Genomic DNA, 8,432 nt, shown 5'->3' with positions numbered 1-8,432 from the left:
AAAGTTTCTTAAGAAAATAAGCTAAACTTCTACCTTCAAAACCATGAAAAAGAAGAGCAAATAAAACCTAAAACAAGCAGAAAGAAGGAAATAAAACAATAGAGCAGAAATAAATGAAATAGAAAATAAGAATAAAAAATTGAGAAAAAAAATTTAAAAAGGAAAGTTGACCCTTTGAAAGGATCAACAGTGGACAAACTTTAGCTAGACTGACTAAGAAAAGAAAAAAGTAAGGAGATTCTAATTATTATGATTGGAAATGAAAGAGGGATATTACTACTGATTTTAAATAAATAAAACAGATTTTAAAGGAACAGTAGATAACCTAGATGTAATGGTAAATTCCTAGAGAGACACAAGCTACCAAAACTGATTCAAGAAGACATGGAAAATCCAAATAACTATAACAAGTAAAATAGTGAGTCAGCAAACAAAAGAACGTCCAACAATAAAGAGCCGAGGACTCTGTTCATTCTCTGGTGAATTCTACCAAATGTTTAAAAAAGAATTAATGACAGTTGTTCTCAAAATCTTCCAAAAAGAAAAAGAAAAAAAGAAGAGCAGGGAACATGTCATAATTTATTCTTTGAGGCCAATATTGCCCTAATACTAAAACCAGATAAAGACATTATATGAAAAGAAAAATATAGACTAATATCCCTAATGAATATAGATGTAAGAATCCTCAAAACTTAGAAAAGTTAAACTGAAAGATACAAAAAGGATTACACACCATGACCGAGAAAGGTTTATCCCTGTAATGCAACATTCAAAAATAGTGTATCTTACCAATTGAATGAAAAAAAATATTACACAGTCATCTCAAAAAAAGTGGAAAAAGCATTTGAAAAAAACCGATCACTCTCACGATACATACATTCAACAAACTAGGAATAGAAGAGAATTTCCTCAACCTGAAAAGAGACATCTCTGAAAAACCTAACACCATACACAATGGTGTGAGATTGAAAGTATTCACCTGAGGATGAGGAACAACACAGAATGTCAGTTGTCTTTGCTGCCTTTGAACATTGTAGCCGAGGTTCTAGCCAGGGCAGATTGGAAAGAATGAAATAAAAACTATCCTTATTTGCAGATGACAAAACCTTATATATAGAAAATCCTAAGAAACACACACAAAAACAACTATTCCAGCTAGTAAACAATTTCAGTAAGTTTGCAGAATAAAAAATTAATATACAAAAATGAATTGCATTTTAATACACATGCAGTGAACAATCTGAAATGAAATTAAGAACACTATTTTACTTGCAATAACATTGAACATAATAAAATAGGAAAATTTTCACAAAAAACGTTTGATTTGTACACTGAAATCTTTCAATCACAGTGTTGAAAGAAATTTTTAAAAGCCTAAATAAATAGGAAAGGATACCTTATTAATGGTTTAGAAGACCTAATATTGATATGGTGGCAGTATATTCCAAATTGATGTACATATTAAAGGCAATCAATCCCTATCAAAATCTCAGGTAACTTTTTGAAGAAATGAACAAGTCAATCCTAAAATTCATATGCAAATGCAAGAGCGCCAGAACAGCCATATAAATCTTAAAAAAGAACAGAGTAGGAGGAATCACACTCATCAATTTCAAACTTACCAAAAGCTAAAGAAATCAAGACAGTGCAACACTGGTATAGGGATGGATCTACAGACTGGAAAAAGATCGAGACTCTAGAAATAAACCCATGCATGTATAGTCATTGACTATTGACAAGGCTGCTGAGAGAATTCAATGTGAAAAAATAGTCTTTTCAACAAATGGTACTGGGATAACTGTATATCCACTTAGAAAAGAATAAACTTGGATCTCTAACACATGTCATATAAGAGTTAACTCAAAATTGATTGAAGACCTAAGTTTAGGCGGTAAAACTATAAAATTACTAGACGAAAACATAAATGTAAATATTTGTGACTTTGAATTAGGCAGTGGTTTCTTAGATATAACACCTAAACCACAAGCAATCAAAAACACAACATATATTAGACTTTATCAAATTAAAAAAAATGGCGTGTCAAAGGGCATTCTCAAGAAAGTGAGAAGCTAACACACAGAACAAGAGAAAATATTTGCAAATCATATATCTGATAAGGGTCTAATGTTCAGAATATAAAAAATCTCACAACTCAACAATAAAGAGACAACACGATTACAAATGGACAAGGGATTTGAACAGACATTTCTCCATAAAGATTTTATACAAATGGCCATGGATATTTTATGCAAATGACCCAACATTGTTAGTCACTAAGTAAATTAAAATCAAAACCACAATGAGGTATTTCATACCTACTAGGATAGCTAAAATCAAAAATAGAAAATAGCTAGTGTTGATGAGGATACAGAGAAATTGGAAGCCTGAGACACTGGGTAGCAACTTTGGAAAACAGTTTGGCCATTCCTCAAAAGGTTAACAATAATGTAATCATATAACCTAGCAATTCCACACCCAGATATGAATTCAAGAGAAATGAACATATGTTCACAAAAATACTTGTATACAAATGTTCAAAGCAGTGTTATTCATAATAGACAAATGTGGAAAAAACATAAAAGTCTATCAACAGATGAATGGATAAACAATATATGCTATATCTATATAATGGAATAGTATTTATAAAAAGGAGTGAAGTATCAATATGCTACAACACAGGTGAACTTTGAAAACATGTTGCTAAATGAAAGAAACCAGACACAAAAGGCCATATATTGTATGTTGTCATTTATATTAAATGTCCAGAATAGGAAATCCATAGAGACAGAAAGTAGATTACTGGTTTCCAGGGGCCAGAGGAAGGTGGAAATGGAGAATGACTGATAATAGGTATTCTTTTTAAGGGTAATGAAAAATTCTGGATAGTGGTGATTGCACAACTTTTGGACTATACTATAAACTTCTGAATGGTTTAAAATGGTGAATTTTATGATAGGTTAATTAAATTTCAATTTCTAAAAAATCTACATGCAAGGTTTAAAAAGGCCAAAGCAAAAATTATAGGGAACTTGTTTTCTAACACACGTTTATTTCTAATCCCTACTGTAACTCCAAAAAATAATTTTTTAAAGATATAGTTATAAACTCAATGGATGAGTTGCATGGTATGTGAATTATATCTTCATAAAGCTGTTTTTAAAAGTATAAACACATGAAAATAAAGAAAACAGAAGTGATACCAATAGACAGGCTTTGTCAGCAAATTTTTGGAGGTTGGAAAACTGGCAAAAAACAGGCAACTAGGTTAACAGAGTAAAAAAAAAGCTGAAACCTAAGGGCTTGCAGAAGGCAATGTAAAGAGAATCAAACTAATCCATACCATGAAATCTAGGAAATGATAAAGAATAGGGACATCTAGTTACCCCAGAAGTCATAGGTGAACTGTGGCATTGAAAATAAGATGACTCTTTACACATCCGTATAAAGGACCAGTTAGAATTTCAAGTTCATTTTCATACCCTAGCAGAGACCAGCATTCATCCTTTGGAGAAATTGAACTGGAAGTCTCCAGATACGTCATGCAGAGGGTGTGTGTGTGGAACTGTACCCAAAACAGGGAGATACCGAGAGATTCTATACAATGTTGGTGACAGTCTCTTCCCCAGCCCTGTTACCCTGATTCGCTCCCAGTCTGCAGGCATGCTTGCTATCTTCAGTCAAAAGATTAGAGAGCTTTCTCCTGGAAAACCTTCTAGAATAAGAAAGAATACTTACTGTTACTTATATTTAGATATCCCACTGTGATGGTTAATTTTCTGTATCAACTTTCCTGGGCCACAGTCAAACATTATTCTGGATCTTTCTGTGAGGGTGTTTTAGATGAAACAAACATTTAAATTGGTGGACTAATTTAAAAGCAGATTTTCCACCATAATGTGGGTGATCCTCATGCAATCAGTTGAAGACTTGAATAGAACAAAATACTGACCTCCCCTGGACAAGAGGGAACAGTGCCAGCAGAAGGCTTTTAAACTTGAACTGCAGTCTGGGTCTCCAGTCTGTCAGGTCATCCTGCAGATTTTGGACTTACCAGCCTCAATGATGTCATAAACCAATTCCTTAAAATCTATCTATCTATCTATCTATCTATCTATCTATCTATCTATCTATCTGTCTATCTATCTTTATCTCTCTGTCTCCTTCTACTGATTCTGTTTCTCTGCCATACTCTGATAATACACCTGCAAAGAAAAACTCAGATTACCATCCTACCCATTACCAAAGGTCCATCATTCCCATACATGATCAACATAAATTTTGACTCATAATAATGCTTCAAGTCTAAAATACTTACATTTGAGGAAAACCTGTGCGATCAAATCAGATAGATCAAAGAGGGTTTCAGAAGAGAAAATAATTCAAGAAGAGGAAAAGTTTTACAAATTAGAATTAACCCTCATAGCAATGAGAGAAGATAAGTTTTCCATTACAGAAGAAGAAAAATAATAAAAAGGAGTAGATAACAAGGAAAATTTCTTAAGTTAAAAATATGATAATTAGAATTTAAGAATCCAGTAAGTTATATGAAGCTATTATTGAGAAAATCTTCCAAAAATACATCATAAAGCTGGGAAATAGGAGATCAAATGGACAATAATATAAACAGATTTTTCAGACATTACGGTTCACAAAAATTAACCTTATGAGCGCCACATTCATTCTCATGATGGTAAGGAAAACTGTATTCCACTAAAATGGCCAGTGTATCAGGAAGATTACCTAGAATCCAGGAAACAGGATCCAACACAGGATTCAAGCAATGGGACTTCCAAGGATGTGAATGACTGGCAGAGCCAAAGAATATCTGTGTCCTTTGACTACAAAACAGTCAGTCCAGGTAGGAACAGGAGAATAAAATCCTCCCAGAAGGGAAAGCCAAACTTTTTTTTTTAACATCTTTATTAGAGTATAATTGCTTTACATTGGTGTGTTAGTTTCTGCTTTATAACAAAGTGAATCAGTTATACATATACATATGTCCCCATATCTCTTCCCTCTTGTATTGCGATCCCTCCCACCCTCCCTATCCCACCCCTCTAGGTGCTCACAAAGCACCGAGCTGATCTCCCTGTGCTATGCAGCTGCTTCCCACTAGCTATCTATTTTACGTTTGGTAGTGTATATATGTCCATGCCACTCCCTCACTTTGTCACAGCTTATACTTCCCCCTCCCCATATCTTCAAGTCCATTCTCTAGTAAGTCTGCATCTTTATTCCCGTCTTGCCCTTAGGTTCTTCTGACCGTTTTTTTTTTTTTCCTTTTTCTTTTTTTAGATTCCATATATATGTGTTAGTGTACAGTATTTGTTTTTCTCTTTTTGACTTACTTCACTCTGTATGTCAAACTCTAGGTCCATCCACCTCACTACAAATAACTCAATTTCGTTTCTTTTATGGCTGAGTAATATTCCATTGTATATATGTGCCACATCTTCTTTATCCATTCATCTGTCAATGGACACTTAGGTTGCTTCCATGTCCTGGCTATTGTAAATAGAGCTGCAATGAATATTTTGGTACATGAGTCTTTTTGAATTATGGTTTTCTCATGGTATATGCCCAGTAGTGAGTTTGCTGGGTCATATGGTAGTTTTATTCTTAGTTTTTTAAGGAACCTCCATACTGTTCTTCATAGTGGCTGTATCAATTTACATTCCCACCAACAGTGAAAGACGGTTCCCTTTTCTCCACACCCTCTCCAGTATTTATTGTTTCTAGATTTTTTGATGATGGCCATTCTGACCGGTGTGAGATGATATCTCATTGTAGTTTTGATTTGCATTTCTCTAATGATTAATGATGTTGAGCATTCTTCCATGTGTTTGTTGGCAATCTGCATATCTTCTTTGGTGAAACGTCTCTTTAGGTCTTCTGCCCATTTTTGGATTGGGTTGTTTGTTTTTTTGATATTGAGCTGCATGAGTTGCGTATATGTTTTGGAGAATAATCCTTTGTCAGTTGCTTCATTTGCAAATATTTTCTCCCATTCTGAGGGTTGTCTTTTCGTCTTGTTTATGGTTTCCTTTGCTGTGCAAAAGCTTTGAAGTTTCATTAGGTCCCATTTGTTTATTTTTGTTTTTATTTCCATTTCTGTAGGAGGTGGGTCAAAAAGGATCTTGCTGTGATTTATGTCATAGAGTGTTCTGCCTATGTTTACCTCTAAGAGTCTTTAGTGTCTGGCCTTACATTTAGGTCATTAATCCATTTTGAGTTTATTTTTGTGTATGGTGTTAAGGAGTGCTCTAATTTCATTCTTTTACATGTAGCTGTCCAGTTTTCCCAGCACCACTTATTAAAGAGGCTGTCTTTTTTCCACTGTGTATTCTTGCCTCCTTTATCAAAGGTAAGGTGACCTTATGTGCGTGGGTTTATCTCTGGGCTTTCTATCCTGTACCATTGATCTATATTTCTTGTTTTGTGCCAGTACCATACTGTCTTGATTACTGTAGCCTTGTAGTATAGTCTGAAGTCAGGGAGCCTGATTCCTCCAGCTCCATTTTTTGTTCTCAAGATTGCTTTGGCTCTTCGGGGTCTTTTGTGTTTCCATACAAATTGTGCAATTTTTTGTTCTAGTTCTGTGAAAAATACCAGTGGTACTTTGATAGGGATTGCATTGAATCTGTAGATTGCTTTGGGTAGTAGAGTCACTTTCACAATGTTGATTCTTCCAATCCAAGAACATGGTATATCTCTCCATCTATTTGTATCATCTTTAATTTCTTTCATCAGTGTCTTATAATGTTCTGCATACAGGTCTTTTGTCTCCTTAGGTAGGTTTATTCCTAGATATTTTATTCTTTTTGTTGCAATGGTAAATGGGAGTGTTTTCTTAATTTCACTTTCAGATTTTTCATCATTAGTGTATAGGAATGCAAGAGATTTCTGTGCATTAATTTTGTATCCTGCTACTTTACCAAATTCACTGATTAGGTCTAGTAGTTTTCTGGTAGCATCCTTAGGATTCTCTATGTATAGCATCATGTCATCTGCAAACAGTGACAGCTTCACTTCTTTTTCAAATTGGATTCCTTTTATTTCTTTTTCTTCTCTGATTGCTGTGGCTAAAACTCCCAAAACTGTATTGAATAATAGTGGTGAGAGTGGGCATCCTTTTTCCTGATCTTAGTGGAAATGGTTTCAGTTTTTCACCATTGAAAACGATGTTGGCTGTGGGTTTGTCATATATGACCTTTATTATGTTGAGGATTATTATATTATTATTATTATTATTATTACTATTATATTAAGTTCCCTCTATGCCTACTTTCTGGCAGGTTATTATCATAAATGGGTGTTGAATTTTGTCAAAAGCTGTCTCTGCATATATTGCAGTGATCATATGGTTTTTCTCTTTCAATTTGTTTATATGGTGTATCACGTTGATTGATTTGCGTATATTGAAGAATCCTTGCATTCCTGGGATATACCACGCTTGATCATAGTGTATGATCCTTTTAATGTGCTGTTGGATTCTGTTTGCTAGTATTTTCTTGAGGATTTTTGCGTCTATGTTCATCAGTGATATTGGCCTGTAGTTTTCTTTCTTTGTGACATCTTTTTCTGGTTTTCTTATCAGAGTGATGGTGGCCTCGTATAACGAGTTTGGGAGTGTTCCTTCCTCTGCTATACTTTTGAAGAGTTTGAGAAGGATAGGTGTTAGCTCTTCTCTAAATGTTTGATACAATTCACCTGTGAAGCCATCTGGTCCTGGGCTTTTGTTTGTTGGAAGACTTTTCATCACAGTTTCAATTTCAGTGCTTGTGATTGGTCTTTTCATATTTTCTATTTCTTCCTGGTTCAGTCTCGGCAGGTTGTGCATTTCTAAGAATTTGTCCATTTCTTCCAGGTTGTTCATTTTATTGGCATTTAGTTGCTTGTAGTAATCTCTCATGATCCTGTGTATTTCTGCAGTGTAAGTTGTTACTTCTCCTTTTTCATTTCTAATTCTATTGATTTGAGTTTTCTCCCTTTTTTTCTTGATAAGTCTGGCTAATGGTTTATCAATTTTGTTTATCTTCTCAAAGAACCAGCTTTTAGTTTTATTGATCTTTGCTATCATTTCCTTCATTTCTTTTTCATTTATTTCTGATCTGATCTTTATGATTTCTTTCCTTCTGCTAACTTTGGGGTTTTTTTGTTCTTCTTTCTCTAATTGCTTTAGGTGTAAGGTTAGATTGTTTATTTGAGATGTTTCTTGTTTCTTAAGGTAGGCTTGTGTAGCTATCAACTTCCCTGCTAAAACTGCACTTGCTGCATACCATAGGTTTTGGGTCATTGTGTTTTCATTGTCATTTGTTTCTAGGTATTTTTTAATTTCCTCTTTGATTTCATCAGTGATCTCTTGGTTATTAAGTAGTGTGTTGTTTAGCCTCCATGTGTTTCTATTTCTTACAGATATTTTCCTGTAATTG

This window comes from Mesoplodon densirostris, chromosome 1 (assembly GCF_025265405.1).
Source record: "Mesoplodon densirostris isolate mMesDen1 chromosome 1, mMesDen1 primary haplotype, whole genome shotgun sequence".
NCBI classification, from domain to species: domain Eukaryota; kingdom Metazoa; phylum Chordata; class Mammalia; order Artiodactyla; family Ziphiidae; genus Mesoplodon; species Mesoplodon densirostris.
This window is presented reverse-complemented; position numbering follows the sequence as displayed.